The 18,746-nt window shown below is 37.3% G+C and overlaps 1 long non-coding RNA gene across 1 annotated transcript; it reads left to right on the top strand.

Annotated features, from left to right (window-relative positions):
* Positions 1-4,056: 4,056 nt before the first annotated feature.
* On the top strand, positions 4,057-17,802 carry LOC144349505 (uncharacterized). The gene is made up of 3 exons (XR_013419981.1): positions 4,057-4,185; positions 16,953-16,999; positions 17,736-17,802. It is a non-coding gene; the product is annotated as an uncharacterized LOC144349505 (long non-coding RNA).
* The last annotated feature ends 944 nt before the right edge of the window (positions 17,803-18,746 follow it).

Genomic DNA, 18,746 nt, shown 5'->3' with positions numbered 1-18,746 from the left:
AACAGGGAATCATGGGATATATGAATGTGATTTGAACAGGGAACCATGGGATATATGAATGTGATTTGAACAGGGAATCATGGGATATATGAATGTGATTTGAACAGAGAATCATGGGATATATGAATGGGAATCATGGGATATATGAATGTGATTTGAACAGGGAGTCATGGGATATATGAATGTGATTTGAACAGAGAATCATGGAATATATGAATGTGATTTGAACAGGGAATCATGGGATACATGAATGTGATTTGAACAGGAATTCATGGGATACATGAATGTAATTTGAACAGGGAATCATGGGATACATGAATGTGATTTGAACAGGGAAGCATGGGATACATGAATGTGATTTGAACAGGGAATCACGGGATATATGAATGTGATTTGATCAGGAATCATAAGATATATGAATGTGATTAGAACAGGGAATCATGGGATATATAAATGTGATTTGAACAGGAAATCATGGGATATATGAATGTGATTTGAACAGGGAATCATGGGATATATAAATATGATTTGTACAGGGAATCATGGGATATATGAATGTGATTTGAACAGGGATTCATGGGATACATGAATGTGATTTGTACAGGGAATCATGGAATATATGAATGTGATTTAAACAGGGAATCATGGGATATATGACTGAGATTTGAACAGGAAATCATGGGATACAAGACTGAGATTTGAACAGGAATCCTAGAATATATGAATGTAATTTGAACAGGTAATCATGGGATATATACATGTGATTTGAACAGGGAATCATGGGATATATGAATGTGATTTGAACAGGGAATCATAAAATATATGAATGTGATTTGAACAGGGAATCATGGGATATATAAATGTTATTTGAACAGGGAATCATGGGATATATACATGTGATTTGAACAGGAAATCATGGAATATATGAATGTGATTTGAACAGGGAATCATGGGATATATAAATGTGATTTGAACAGGAAATCATGGGATATATGAATGTGATTTGAACAGGGAATCATGGGATATATAAATGTGATTTGTACAGGGAATCATGGGATATATGAATGTGATTTGAACAGGGAATCATGGGATACATGAATGTGATTTGAACAGAGAATCATGGGATACATGAATGTGATTTGAACAGGGAATCATGGGATATATGACTGAGATTTGAACAGGAAAACATGGGATACATGAATGTGATTTGAACAGAGAATCATGGGATATATGAATGTGATGTGAACAGAAAATCATGGGATACATGAATGTGATTTGAACAGGGATTCATGGGATACAAGACTGAGATTTGAACAGAAATCCTGGAATATATGAATATGATTTGAACAGGAAATCATGGGATATATGAATGTAATTTGAACAGGTAATCATGGGATATATACATGTGATTTGAACAGGGAATCATGGGATATATGAATGTGATTTGAACAGGGAATCATAAAATATATGAATGTGATTTGAACAGGGAATCATGGGATATATAAATGTGATTTGAACAGGGAATCATGGGATATATATATGTGATTTGAACAGGGAATCATGGAATATATGAATGTGATTTGAACAGGGAATCATAAAATATATGAATGTGATTTGAACAGGGAATCATGGGATATATAAATGTGATTTGTACAGGGAATCATGGGATATATGAATGTGATATGAACAGGGAATCATGGGATACATGAATGTGATTTGAACAGGAAATCATGGGATACATGAATGTGATTTGAACAGGGAATCATGGGATATATGACTGAGATTTGAACAGGAAATCATGGGATACATGAATGTGATTTGAACAGAGAATCATGGGATATATGAATGTGATTTGAACAGGAAATCATGGGATACATGAATGTGATTTGAACAGGGATTCATGGGATACATGACTGAGATTTGAACAGGAAATCATGGGATACAAGACTGAGATTTCAACAGGAATCCTGGAATATATGAATGTGATTTGAACAGGGAATCATGGGATATATGAATGTAATTTGAACAGGTAATCATGGGATATATAAATGTGATTTGAACAGGGAATCATGGGATATATGAATGTGATTTGTACAGAGAATCATGGAATATATGACTGAGATTTGAACAGGGAATCATGGGATACTTGAATGTGATTTGAACAGAGAATCATGGGATATATGATTGTGTTTTGAAGAGGGAATCATGGGATACATGAATGTGATTTGAACAGGGAATCATAGAATATATGACTGAGATTTGAACAGGGATTCATGGGATATATGATTGTGATTTGAACAGGGAATCATGGGATACTTGAATGTGATTTGAACAGAGAATCATGGGATATATAAATGTGATTTGAACAGGGAATCATGGGATATATGAATGTGATTTGAACAGGGAACCATGGGATATATGAATGTGATTTGAACAGGGAATAATGGGATATATGAATGTGGTGGGTAGGGTTAATTCTTACTGTCATTCTTGCTTTGAACACGATGTGTTCCGTGATACAATGTGTTACCATGGCAATATATGTTGGTAAAATTATGCCCTGATATTTAGGAAATTTCAAAACATTAAATGTGACGATTATTGTACCATGGCATCTCAGTGGTACACAGTATATAGAAAGAAGTGGAGAATAAGAGTGCATACCAGGTAGCCACAACATTGATTTTGTGTTTCCTACATAAATATCCTATGCATGCATGGGATTCTGCAGGCTGGAAAATAATGCTTACCCGTTTGTTTGTTTTTTTATTCTAACTCGGAGATAATAATGTCTGGGGCAATGGGCACGACTAGTGTTACGATAGTTTCAATATTTTGCCCTATGCTAATACATCACCCATTTATAGAACATGCTCTCTCGCGAACACTCCTGCGCGTCAACTGTGGACCCCCCCTCACATCCCCTGCTGCGATGCAAAGTACTTTGGTCATTTGCTAATAATTCTTCATGAACGGGATCCATGCAATGTGTCCCAGCTCACGAGTGTTTGATTCGCGTACGATTGCAATACCTATAATTTACACAAATGTTTATATATAGCAATTTTTGTATAGCAAGATTTGGGTCAACCAATTTTCTTTTGGAGAACATCGTGGTTATAAATAGTTCCACAGTCTCGCTCACTCCGGAAGTCACGTGGGCTTAAACAAGTATAAATAGCTATAGAAACATATAGAAACGCATAAATATGTTTAAAATAACATGAATCATATGCAGAAAAAATATAGTCTCAAATTATCACCACTCAATTTAAAAAAACACAAATAAAATCTTTGAAACAAAGACGTTGACGATATTTTTGATTCATATTCATTGCCCTTTGACCTTCTTCCGTGCATTCGCAGATGTGTCAAGAAACTGAAATACGCACTATAAAAGTATTTATAACCTTTATTTCCAAAATTGTTAAATTGGCTGAAATTACTATATATCAACAGTTGCGTGAAATATAGGTATTTCAATGGAAGTACCAATCGTACGCGAATCGAACCGTACACTGTCTTCTCACTCGTTCTATAATGCTAATTAAGGCACCACACAAAGAAGTATGTTATTCAAGCTAAGAGTGTGCTGTTATGTAACTCTATTGACTCTATTGTTATTCGGGGCTTACTCCAAAGCAAGTATACCTAATCTGAATAACAATGCACCCACTGGGAGAAGTCATCAACACAACTCCTGGGTGAAGTATGGTGCACCTGTCTGTTACTATAACAACCACGATGCTACTTTTCGTGTCATACTGTGTGATGGTGATGTCCACCCCAATCCAGGACCTACTAGAAAGCGGAACACATCGGAATCTAGCGTGGAAAGCGATGATGCAGACATATTTGACAAGATTAGATATGATAACCCCAAGAGTTTCATTGCAGCTTTTTTGAACATAAACAGTTTTCGTCACAAGGTTATACATATCAGGGAAGCTCTCAAACGTTCCCCTGTAGACATTTTTGGAATCGCCGAGACCGAAATAGACAACCCTTTTTATGATGCACAATTTGGAATACCGGGATATAAGCTATTACGGCGAGATCGCAATGACAGAGGCGGTGGAGTATTAATTTACATTAGATCCGATATTCCTTTTAGGCGCCTTGAACAGTATGAATGCAAGTCCGCGATTGAAACCATTGCTATTGAAGTGCACCCAAATAGGAGCAGTAAGTGTTTATTTGTTATGGCGTATAAACCCCCGAATAACATTTTTAATGAATATATGTCAAATATGCTGGATCTAGCGCATCAACATTTCAAAAATATATGTCTGATGGGCGATTTGAATTTTGACATGTTAGTGTGGTCCAAAGGAGCACCTTTATCGGACCTATGTGATCAATATGGTCTTACGCAACTAATTAAGGAACCCACAAATTGTACAATTTATGGACCCTCGCTTATTGATGTAATCTTAGTAAACAATCTATCAAAATATGCCAAATCGGGTAATCGGGTAAGTAACGGAGTGAGCGACTCCCATAATGTGATTTTCGTGATAATGAAGTTTCTTTCGCCAAGATTTCAAGCTAAAAGTATAATTTATCGTAATTATAAGAATTTTGACATTGATGAATATGCTAAGAATGTCAATTATATTCCTTTGGCAGTCTGTCAGATTTTCAATGACCCCTCGGACAATTTTTGGGCTTTATAATGCATGTTACAGGACGTGATTGATGATCATGCTCCTTTAAAGAAGTTGAAGGTAAGGACTAAAGGGGCCACTTTTATGAATAAGACTCTGAGAAGGGCGGTAAGAGTTAAGAAGCGCCTTCATAATAAATATAAGAAGCACTTAACTGATGACAACTGGGAAGCTTACCACCGCCAAAGAAATCTTACAACTTCAATACGTAAGCAGGACATTAAAGATTATTTTAAAAATAAATGTAATGGGGGACCAAAAATAGTGACTTTTGGAAAACTATCAAGCCCTTTTTGACAGACAAGGGCAATAAGGATAGTGGTTCTATAATGATTAAAACAAACAACAAAATTGAAACAAATTCCTGCGATGTTTCCAATTTAATGAACGACTTTTATGTTAATATTGCGTCACAGATAGGTGGCCACATTGATCTACAGTACAATGAACATGATACTTCAAACATTAAATGTGTGAATCTTTGTGAAGAACATTTTAAAGATCACCCTAGTATCATTAATATAAAACAAAATTTGAACTCATGTAACTTTTCTTTCTGTCACACAACACCTGATAGTGTGGAAGAAATAATAAATCATATGAATACAAGGAAAGCTACGGGGTATGACAATATACCGCCAAGGCTGTTAAGGCATGGTGCTTCCAGTATATGCCACCATATTTCCACCATATTCAACCATATCCAACCAATGCATTAATAAGAGTATTTTTCCTGAAAATGCTAAATTAGCTGAGGTTGTACCACTTTTTAAAAAAAGACAACAGACTTGCTATAAAAAAAATACAGACCAGTCAGTATTTTGCCATCTATATCTAAGGTTATGGAAACTATTATTCATAAAGAGATGTCAGTTTTCCTGGATCATATATGGGATTCTAAAATTGCAGCCTATAGAAAGGGTTATAGCTGTCAACATGTCCTTTTACGTCTTGTGGAAAACTGGAAGCTTGCTTTAGAAAACAAGCAACAAGTAGGGGCCATTCTAATAGACCTTAGTAAAGCATTTGACTGTCTCCCCCATCAGCTGATAATTGCCAAGCTGAGAGCCTATGGCATGTCAGTGGAAGGATGTGCTTTCATCTGGTCTTATCTTACATCTAGAAAGCAGAGAGTCAAACTATCTGGGCATGTTAGTGACTGGCTCAATTTATGTAAGGGGGTCCCACAGGGTTCTGTTTTAGGGCCAGTACTTTTCAATACTTTTGTAAATGACCTTTTTGCAATATCTACAAATATGTCACTTTATAATTATGCTGATGACAATACTATATCAGCTACTGGTGCAAATAGAAATGAGCTGATAAACAAGTTATTTCAAAAGTCAGAAATGGCTGACAAATGGTTCAAAGATAACATGATGTAAGCTAATATAAATAAATTTCAAGCAATTATATTAAATTACAAATCTGACAATACCACTTTTAGTATTGGGGGTGTTGCTATTGAAACTGAAACTAGTGTTAAATTGCTTGGGATTAATATTGATCAGAATTTAAATTTCCATCATCATGTTACTGTTCTGTGTAAACGGACAGGAGCCTAATTGAAAGTTTTGCAAAGAATGTCGGGTTATTTAGATCAAGCCTCAAGACTATGTATATTTAGATGTTTTATTTTATCACATTTTACTTATTGTTCTTTAGTTTGGAATTTTTGTGGTAAAGCAAACATTGCTAAGATGGAGCGTATTCAATACAGAGCTCTGAAATTTGTGTACAATGATTTCAGTCCAGCTATCAAACTTGATTGGAACGTTCTGGACTACAAACACTAGGGGTGTCCAGGAATCGTGACATACTTGTTGAAGTATATAAAAGTGTGAACAAACTCTCCCCATCTTTTATGTGGGATTTATACAAGGAGAAAAATGTAATGTACAATTTAAGAAATTCTCATCAATTACAGTTAAAACGACCAAGGACTAAACGCTATGGACTGGAGTCATTATCTTATTATGGTGCTAAAATGTGGAACTCGCTTCCTGATTGAATGAAGGAGTGCAAAAATTTGTATTCTTTTAAGCAAATGATGTCATTGTGGTCACCATCATTTTAAGATATTTAATTGATTATTTGTGAAATCTTATTGCTGTTTTTCTCTGTGTTTGATGTTTGTAAATTTTTGCTTTTGTTTGATGTAATTTTTAGTAGTCAGTGATATTAGCCTTTGGCTAGGTATTTCAAACTGACTTTATATAAACGAATTGAATTGAATTGTTCCCATCTCGGCTGATTGTTATGTTGCACGTTTGTTATGCACTTTCTTCATTCCTCCAATAATATTTATATAATGCCCATGTAATGTTTATACACGTGTCTCCTTGGAAACAGACTTAAAAAGCACAATCGAAAACGCCGGAAAATTCTTAATTTGATTTGATATATCAAACATGTGAAACCTTTAATTTCAATTACTGCAGTTCACTCAAAACGTAATTTCCGGTTAAGATATTGTATCACTCCCCCCCCCCTCGCACGCCCAATGTTATGCGAAACGCGAAATAAGCGGGAAAGTAATCGTGTCTTTGTTTGTGGTGATTTAGTGTAATTTCAACTGATACAATACACTTTTTATCGATATCTCCCACAGACATTTAGTTGTCTGTAAACATCTGTCAATAAATTATCGAATTCAAAAACTATGATATCGCCGTCGAGTGAAAATGGCATCGCCGTCTAGTAAATATGACATCGCCGTTTAGTGAATATCATGATGACATCGCCGTCTATTGAATACGACATCACCCTCTAGTAAAAATGACATCCCCGTCTAGTAAATATGACATCACCCTCTAGTAAATATGACATCGCCGTCTAGTGAATAGGACATCAACCTCTAGTAAATATGACATCCCCGTCTAGTAAATATGACATCACCCTCTAGTAAATATGACATCCCCGTCTAGTAAATATGACATCACCCTATAGTAAATATGACATCACCCTCTAGTAAATATGACACCGCCGTCTAGTAAATATGACATCGCCGTTTAGTGAATATCATGATGACATCGCCGTCTATTGAATACGACATCACCCTCTAGTAAAAATGACATCCCCGTCTAGTAAATATGACATCACCCTCTAGTAAATATGACATCGCCGTCTAGTGAATAGGACATCAACCTCTAGTAAATATGACATCCCCGTCTAGTAAATATGACATCACCCTCTAGTAAATATGACATCCCCGTCTAGTAAATATGACATCACCCTATAGTAAATATGACATCACCCTCTAGTAAATATGACACCGCCGTCTAGTAAATATGACATCACCCTCTAGTAAATATGACATCACCCTCTAGTAAATATGACATCACCCTCTAGTAAATATGACATCGCCCTCTAGTAAATATGACATCGCAGTCTAGTAAATATGACATCACCCTCTAGTAAATATGACATCACCCTCTAGTAAATATGACATCACCCTCTAGTAAATATGACATCGCAGTCTAGTAAATATGATATCGCCGTCTAGTAAATATGACACCGCCGTCTAGAAAAATATTACATCGCCGTCTAGTAAATATTATATCGCCGTCCACTAAATATGATATCGCCGTCCAGTGAATACGATATCGCCGTCCAGTGAATATGACATTGCGTCTATTGAATATGATATCGCCGTCTAGTAAGTATGATATCGCCGTCTAGTAAACATGATATCGCCGTCTACTAAATATGATATCGCCGTCAAGTGAATACGATATCGCCGTCTAGTGAATATGACATTGCGTCTAGTGAATATGACATAACCGTCTAGTAAATATGACATCGCCGTCTAGTAAATATGAGATCGCTGTCTACTAAATATGATATCGCCATCTAGTGAATATGATATCGCCGTCCAGTGAATACGATATCGCCGTCTAGTGAATATGACATCGCCGTCTATTGAATATGATATCGCTGTATAGTAAATATGACATCACCCTCTAGTAAATATGATATCGCTGCCTAGTAAATATGATATCGCCGTCCAGTAAATATGATATCGCCGTCCAGTGAATATGATATCGCCGTTCAGTGAATACGATATCGCCGTCTAGTAAATATGACATCGCCGTCTACTAAATATGACATCACCGTCCAGTGAATATGATATCGCCGTCCAGTGAATACGATATCGCCGTCTAGTAAACATGACATCGCCGTCTAGTAAATATGACATCGCCGTCTAGTAAATATGACATCGCCATCTAGTAAATATGATATCGCCATCTACTAAACATGATATCGCCGTCTATTGAATATGATATCGTCGTCTAGTATGTATGACATCGTCTCCTAGTAAGTATGACATCGTCGTCTAATGAATATGACATCGCTTTCCAGTGAATATGACATCGTCGTCTAGTAAATATGACATCGCCCTCTCGTGAATATGACATTGCCGTCTAGTAAATATGATATCGCCGTCTAGTTAATATGACATCGCCGTCTACTAGATATGAATCGCCGTCTAGTATATAGGAAATCGCCGTCTAGTGAATATGACATTGCCGTCTATTGAATATGATATCGCCGTCCAGTGAATACGATATCGCCGTCTAGTGAATATGACATCGCCGTCTATTGAATATGACATCGCCGTCTAGTAAATATGACATCGCCGTCTAGTAAGTATGACATCGCCGTCTAGTAAATTTGAAATCGCCGTCTAGTAAATATGAAATCGCCGTCTAGTGAATATGACATTGCCGTCTATTGAATATGATATCGCCATCTAATAAGTATGACATCGATGTCTAGTAAGGATGACATCGTCGTTTAGTGAATATGACATCGTTTTCCAGTGAATATCAAATCGCCGTCTAGTAAATATGACATCGCCGTCTAGTAAATTTGATATCGCCGTCTATTAAATATGATATCGCCGTCCAGTGAATATGATATCGCCGTCTATTGAACATAATATCGCCGTCTAGTAAATATGACATCACTCTCTAGTAAATATGACATCGCCGTCTAGTAAATATGACATCGCCGTCTAGTAAATATGATATCGCCGTCTAGTAAATATGACATTGTCGTCTAGTAAATATGACATCACCGTCCAGTGGATATGATATCGCCGTCCAGTGAATACGATATCGCCGTCTAGTGAATATGATATCGCCGTATAGTAAATATGACATCACACTCTAGTAAATATGACATCGCCGTCTACTAAATATGAAATCGCCGTCTAGTAAATATGACATCGCCGTCTAGTAAATATGAAATCGCCGTCTAGTAAATATGACATCGCCGTCTAGTAAATATGACATCGCCGTCTAGTAAATATGATATCGCCGTCCAGTGAATACGATATCGCCGTCTAGTAAATATGACATCGCCGTCTAGTAAATATGACATCGCCGTCTAGTAAATATGACATCGCCATCTAGCAAAATATGACATCACCGTCCAGTGAATATGATATCGCCGTCTAGTGAATACGATATCGCCGTCTAGTAAATATGACATCGCCGTCTAGTAAATATGACATCGCCGTCTAGTAAATATGACATCGCCATCTAGTAAATATGATATCGCCATCTACTAAATATGATATCGCCGTCTATTGAATATGATATCGTCGTCTAGTATGTATGACATCGTCTCCTAGTAAGTATGACATCGTTGTCTAATGAATATGACATCGCTTTCCAGTGAATATGACATCGTCGTCTAGTAAATATGACATCGCCCTCTCGTGAATATGACATTGCTGTCTAGTAAATATGACATCGCCGTCTAGTTAATATGACATCGCCGTCTACTAGATATGAATCGCCGTCTAGTATATATGAAATCGCCATCTACTAAATATGATATCGCCGTCCAGTGAATATGATATCGCCGTCTAGTGAATATTATATCGCCGTCCAGTGAATACGATATTGCCGTCTAGTGAATATGACATCGCCGGCTACTAAATATGATATCGCCGTCTACTAAATATGATATCGCAGTCCAGTGAATATGATATCGCCGTCCAGTGAATACGATATTGCCGTCTAGTTAATATGACATTGCCGTCTATTAAATATGATACCGCCGTCTACTAAATATGATATCGTCGTCCAGTGAATACGATATTGCCGTCTAGTGAATATGATATCGCCGTCTACTAAATATGATATCGCCGTCCAGTGAATACGATATTGCCGTCCAGTGAATACTATATTGCCGTCTAGTGAATATGATATCGCCGTCCAGTGAATACGATATTGCCGTCTAGCGAATATGACATCGCCGACTAGTAAATATGATATCGCCGTCTACTAAATATGATACCGCCGTCTACTAAATATGATATCGCCGTCCAGTGAATATGACATCGCCGTCTAGTAAATATGACATCGCCGTCTAGTAAATATGATATTGCCGTCTACTAAATACGATATCGCCGTCCAGTGAATACGATATTGCCGTCCAGTGAATACGATATTGCCGTCTAGTGAATATGATATCGCCGTCCAGTGAATACGATATTGCCGTCTAGCGAATATGACATCGCCATCTAGTAAATATGACATCGCCGTCTAGTAAATATGATATCGCCGTCCAGTGAATACGATATCACCGTCTAGTAAATATGATATCGCCGTCTAGTGAATATGACATCGCCGTCTAGTGAATATGATATCGCCGTATAGTAAATATGACATCACACTCTAGTAAATATGACATCGCCGTCTACTAAATATGAAATCGAAGTCTAGTAAATATGACATCGCGGTCTAGTAAATATGATATCTCCGTCTAGTAAATATGACATCGCCGTCTAGTAAATATGACATCGCCGTCTAGAAAAATATGACATCGCCGTCTACTAAATATGAAAACGCCGTCTAGTAAATATGACATCGCCGTCTAGTAAATATGACATCGCCGTCTAGTAAATATGATATCGCCGTCTACTAAATATGATATCGCCGTCTATTGAATATGATATCGTCGTCTAGTATGTATGACATCGCCGTCTAATTAATATGACATCGCCGTCTAGTGAATATGATATCGCCGTATAGTAAATATGATATTGCCGTCTAGTAAATATGATATTGCCATCTAGTAAATATGACATCGCCGTCTACTAAATATGAAATCGGCGTCTAGTAAATATGACATCGCCGTCTAGTAAATATGACATCGCGGTCTAGTAAATATGATATCTCCGTCTAGTTAATATGACATCGCCATCTAGTAAATATGACATCGCCGTCTAGAAAAATATGACATCGCAGTCTACTAAATATGAAAACGCCGTCTAGTAAATATGACATCGCCGTCTAGTAAATATGACATCGCCGTCTAGTAAATATGACATCGCCGTCTAGTAAATATGATATCGCCGTCTACTAAATATGATATCGCCGTCTATTGAATATGATATCGTCGTCTAGTATGTATGACATCGTCGCCTACTAAGTATGACATCGTCGTCTAGTGAATATGACATCGCTTTCCAGTGAATATGACATCGCCGTCTAGTAAATATGACATCACCCTCTTGTGAATATGACATTGCCGTCTACTAAATATGACATCGCCGTCTAGTTAATGACATCGCCGTCTACTAGATATGAATCGCCGTCTAGTATATATGAAATCGCCGTCTACTAAATATGATATCGCCGTCCAGTGAATACGATATTGCCGTCTAGTGAATATGACATCGCCGTCTAGTAAATATGATATCGCCGTCTAGTAAATATGATATCGCAGTCCAGTGAATATGATATCGGCGTCCAGTGAATACGATATCGCCGTCTAGTAAATATGACATCGCCGTCTATTAAATATGATACCGCTGTCTACTAAATATGATATCGTCGTCCAGTGAATACGATATTGCCGTCTAGTGAATATGACATCGCCGTCTAGTAAATATGATATCGCCGTCTACTAAATATGATATCGCCGTCCAGTGAATACGATATTGCCGTCCAGTGAATACTATATTGCCGTCTAGCGAATATGACATCGCCGTCTAGTAAATATGATATCGCCGTCTACTAAATATGATATCGCCGTCTACTAAATATGATATCGCCGTCCAGTGAATATGACATCGCCGTCTAGTAAATATGACATCGCCGTCTAGTAAATATGATATCGCCGTCTACTAAATACGATATCGCCGTCCAGTGAATACGATATTGCCGTCCAGTGAATACGATATTGCCGTCTAGTGAATATGATATCGCCGTCCAGTGAATACGATATTGCCGTCTAGCGAATATGACATCGCCGTCTAGTAAATATGATATCGCCGTCTAGTAAATATGATATCGTCGTCCAGTGAATATGATATCGCCGTCTAGTAAATATGACATCGCCGTCTAGTAAATATGACATCGCGGTCTAGTAAATATGATATCACCGTCTAGAAAAATAAGACATCGCCGTCTACTAAATATGAAAACGTCGTCTAGTAAATATGACATCGCCGTCTAGTAAATATGACATCGCCGTCTAGTAAATATGATATCGCCGTCCAGTGAATACGATATCGCCGTCTAGTAAATATGACATCGCCGTTTAGTAAATATGACATCGCCGTCTACTAAATATGATATCGCCGTCTATTGAATATGATATCGTCGTCTAGTATGTATGACATCGTCGCCTAGTAAGTATGACATCGTCGTCTAGGGAATATGACATTGCCGTCTAGTAAATATGATATCGCCGTCTAGTTAATATGACATCGCCGTCTACTAGATATGAATCGCCGTCTAGTATATATGAAATCGCCGTCTACTAAATATGATATCACCGTCCAGTGAATATGATATCGCCGTCTAGTGAATATGATATCGCCGTCTAGTGAATATGATATCGCCGTCCAGTGAATACGATATTGCCGTCTAGTGAATATGACATCGCCGTCTGTTAAATATGATACCGCCGTCTACTAAATATGATATCGTCGTCCAGTGAATACGATATTGCCGTCTAGTGAATATGACATCGCCGTCTAGTAAATATGATATCGCCGTCTACTAAATATGATATCGCCGTCCAGTGAATACGATATTGCCATCCAGTGAATACTATATTGCCGTCTAGTGAATATGATATCGCCGTCCAGTGAATACGATATTGCCGTCTAGCGAATATGACATCGCCGTCTAGTAAATATGATATCGCCGTCTACTAAATATGATACTGCCGTCTACTAAATATGATATCGCCGTCCAGTGAATATGACATCGCCGTCTAGTAAATATGACATCGCCGTCTAGTAAATATGATATCGCCGTCTACTAAATACGATATCGCCGTCCAGTGAATACGATATTGCCGTCCAGTGAATACGATATTGCCGTCTAGTGAATATGATATCGCCGTCCAGTGAATACGATATTGCCGTCTAGCGAATATGACATCGCCGTCTAGTAAATATGATATCGCCGTCTAGTAAATATGATATCGTCGTCCAGTGAATATGATATCGCCGTCTAGTAAATATGACATCGCCGTCTAGTAAATATGACATCGCCGTCTAGTAAATATGACATCGCCGTCTAGTAAATATGATATCGCCGTCCAGTGAATACGATATCGCCGTCTAGTAAATATGATATTGCCGTCTAGTAAATATGATATTGCCATCTAGTAAATATGACATCGCCGTCTAGTAAATATGATATCGCCGTCTACTAAATATAATATCGCCGTCTATTGAATATGATATCGTCGTCTAGTATGTATGACATCGTCTCCTAGTAAGTATGACATCGTCGTCTAGTGAATATGACATCGCTTTCCAGTGAATATGACATCGCCGTCTAGTAAATATGACATCGCCGTCTAGTAAATATGACATCGCCGTCTAGTAAATATGACATCGCCGTCTAGTAAATATGATATCGCCGTCCAGTGAATACGATATCGCCGTCTAGTAAATATGATATTGCCGTCTAGTAAATATGATATTGCCATCTAGTAAATATGACATCGCCGTCTAGTAAATATGATATCGCCGTCTACTAAATATGATATCGCCGTCTATTGAATATGATATCGTCGTCTAGTATGTATGCCATCGTCTCCTAGTAAGTATGACATCGTCGTCTAGTGAATATGACATCGCTTTCCAGTGAATATGACATCGCCGTCCAGTGAATATGATATCGCCGTCTAGTGAATATTATATCGCCGTCCAGTGAATACGATATTGCCGTCTAGTGAATATGACATCGCCGGCTACTAAATATGATATCGCCGTCTACTAAATATGATATCGCAGTCCAGTGAATATGATATCGCCGTCCAGTGAATACGATATTGCCGTCTAGTTAATATGACATCGCGGTCTATTAAATATGATACCGCCGTCTACTAAATATGATATCGTCGTCCAGTGAATACGATATTGCCGTCTAGTGAATATGACATCGCCGTCTAGTAAATATGATATCGCCGTCTACTAAATATGATATCGCCGTCCAGTGAATACGATATTGCCGTCCAGTGAATACTATATTGCCGTCTAGTGAATATGATATCGCCGTCCAGTGAATACGATATTGCCGTCTAGCGAATATGACATCGCCGTCTAGTAAATATGATATCGCCGTCTAGTAAATATGATATCGCCGTCTACTAAATACGATATCGCCGTCCAGTGAATACGATATTGCCGTCCAGTGAATACGATATTGCCGTCTAGTGAATATGATATCGCCGTCCAGTGAATACGATATTGCCGTCTAGCGAATATGACATCGCCGTCTAGTAAATATGATATCGCCGTCTAGTAAATATGACATCGCCGTCCAGTGAATATGATATCGCCGTCTAGTAAATATGACATCGCCGTCTAGTAAATATGACATCGCCGTCTAGTAAATATGACATCGCCGTCTAGTAAATATGATATCGCCGTCCAGTGAATACGATATCGCCGTCTAGTAAATATGATATTGCCGTCTAGTAAATATGATATTGCCATCTAGTAAATATGACATCGCCGTCTAGTAAATATGATATCGCCGTCTACTAAATATGATATCGCCGTCCAGTGAATACGATATCGCCGTCTAGTAAATATGATATTGCCGTCTAGTAAATATGACATCGCCGTCTAGTAAGTATGACATCGCCGTCCAGTGAATATGATATTGCTGTCTAGTGAATATGACATCGCCGTCTAGTATATATGACATCGCCGTCTATTGAATATGATATCGCTGTATAGTGAATATGACAGCACCCTCTAGTAAATATGATATCGCTGTCTACTATATATGATATCGCCGTCCAGTGAATATGATATCGCCGTCCAGTGAATAGGATATCGCCGTCTAGTAAATATGACATCGCCGTCTAGTGAATATGACATCGCCTTCTAATAAAATAAAAGTGCATTGTTTGCATCTAAATATGACCAGCATTTAGTATCACAGACAAACCAGGAATACAAGTGTGTGTGTTTGTGGGGGGGGGGGGGGGCGTTCATTTGGCGAGTAAATTTGTTATACTAACTTTTCTGGTAAATGTTAGGGTTCTGACTCAGAAATATGCATGTTATAGAGGCGTTTACGGGTGCGATTTATGTGGAACCCTCTATTCGTCATTTGTTTTGTAAAACACAACCATAAAGGGATGTGTCGTCTAGAAAGGGAATTCATCAAACAAATTAATTCTTAATTTAGAGACCCTGATGCAGGTAATACAGGATTATATGTTTGTATCGTGTTTACAGCCTCAGTATATTTGTTTAATACTCGTTGTCGTACAATTGCGTTAAAGCGCTAAATTATGCTGATAACAGCCGCAAATGAATATATTACATTTGCATGCAATTTTCCTTCATTAATTTGGTTGGAGGGTTTGTAAATGATATTGCATCTTCGGAACAAAAATAAGAACATTGCAGTTTTGTTTGACAGAAGCCATATCAGTATTGTTCTACTATGTGCAAGGATATCAGATTACCTAAAAAAAACTGCGGCACCAGTTTAAAGGCGGTCACAGTTAACTGGTAATGGCTAGATTCCCAGACAAATTATATCTATTAAAATATTCATATTTTTAATCGGTTCCTGTCTGTATCACATATTCTACCGTATACTATACCGTTAGTATAATTTAGAACTGTTTTCTGTTTGTTGAATTTGTCCCATATGACAATAAAAACATAATAAAAAACATACACAGATCTTCCTAAAATGGTCTGTGTTACAGCTTCCATATGCCTCTGAATTCTTTCACAGATTGTTTTCGCTTTAAAAATTCTTTCCAAACAATTCCTTTCAGGAAGAAAAAGTGATGTGAAAAGTGCAATCAATTACAGGACTTTTAAGGTTGGTGAGGTAGCCTGAAATGACATACACAATTCTTTCACAATATTTTAAGAGAGAAAAAGGTGAGAATTAGATCAACGTTTTTCTCTCTTCACCGAGTTTGAACTTTTAAACAAACTTTTATGATTCCTTCACAGACTGTGTTTCTACGATTAATTCTTTAGTCTCAATTGTTCGCATTCTCCACATAAGTAAATCTGTGTTTTGTAAAGTTTGGAGGAAGTGTTAATGTGTCATTCTGCCACCATGCCATAAAAACGTGTATTTGTTGATGCTGATAATCTCACAAATCATAGATGGGATGAATAACTGTTCGAAGACGACATAGACTGACCCCCAGATGTGAGTTAATTGTCAGTCTATGAATATTTTAGAAAACGTATAGTATGTCCAGGTTCATTTTGGTTCTTAAATATCAGTATTTCTTTACTAGGGAGTACATATAGCTAAATGTGTCATATGCAATCCAGAAGTAGACTACATTTACAACACATCGTATTAAATCGAAATATTTGTAAATGCTAACAAAATAGACATATTTATCCTAATTGAGGTGAAAAATAAAAATCGATATGTCATAAGCTTCACATTGACGCCGAGGTCTGTATAATATGAGTTCCCGGAATCAGGGCCCCAACATTAAGCAGAGAATGATTCTCTGGCAAATTTCCCCCACCGGATGACGCCAAACTGATAACTTTCCATTAACAGCAAATATTCTCTTGTTTGCTTTCAGAAACAGAGACACTGAAATCAAACAATAATCGTAATAACCCAATAATGTCTGAAATGTGATATGACCTATGAATGTTGTCAAACCCCGAAGGATTGATAGTTACATCAATATTTTATTATATATGACTTTCTAATTACGTGTATTTACTTTTAAGATAACTGCAATGTCTCCTCGACAATCTTCGTATAAATAGGAGCAAAGAAAACTTGTGATTCGATTGCAATTTTATCGATATTGACTGTGGTAATAGTGAATCATGTCTCTGCTGTCAATACTTTCCATAGTAACAATCACATAATACTTGATAAAACGATATGATTGATTAATATGTCTGCTAGCTTGTTGCATATATGCACCCAGCATTACTAACCACATCGGATAATGTTATAATATCTCGAAATTATTCGTTTTCTATTGAGGGAATCGAGACTCTGATATACTTGATAATGATTGCGCCGCCTGTATCGAATCTGCGATAATCAAGGAAATGCTGGGTATTTGAGGCCAAGTGTTAGACCAGTCGATTTTAAGAATCTTAGCTGCTCTGTTTGAAGAACAGTCTGAATTGTGTACATAAACCACATGGCATGAGTAGTAATACTGGTATATTCTTCAAGTCAAGAATACTATTGACCACACACACTACGTGATTAGTAATACTGGTATACTCTTTAAGTCAAGAATACTATTGACCACACACACTACGTGATTAGTAATACTGGTATATTCTTTGAGTCAAGAATACTATTGACCACACACACTACGTGATTAGTAATACTGGTATATTCTTTAAGTCAAGAATACTATTGACCACACACACTACGTGATTAGTAATACTGGTATATTCTTTGAGTCAAGAATACTATTGACCACACACACTACGTTATTAGTAATACTGGTATATTCTTTAAGTGAAGAATACTATTGACCACACACACTACGTGATTAGTAACACTGGTATATTCTTTGAGTCAAGAATACTATTGACCGCACACACTACGTGATTAGTAA

The sequence above is a fragment of the Saccoglossus kowalevskii genome, chromosome 21 (genome assembly GCF_978046115.1).
Source record: "Saccoglossus kowalevskii chromosome 21, keSacKowa6.1, whole genome shotgun sequence".
Taxonomy (NCBI): Eukaryota; Metazoa; Hemichordata; class Enteropneusta; family Harrimaniidae; genus Saccoglossus; species Saccoglossus kowalevskii.
The sequence above is the reverse complement of the archived record's forward strand: the minus strand, read 5'-3'. Positions and strand labels throughout refer to the sequence as shown.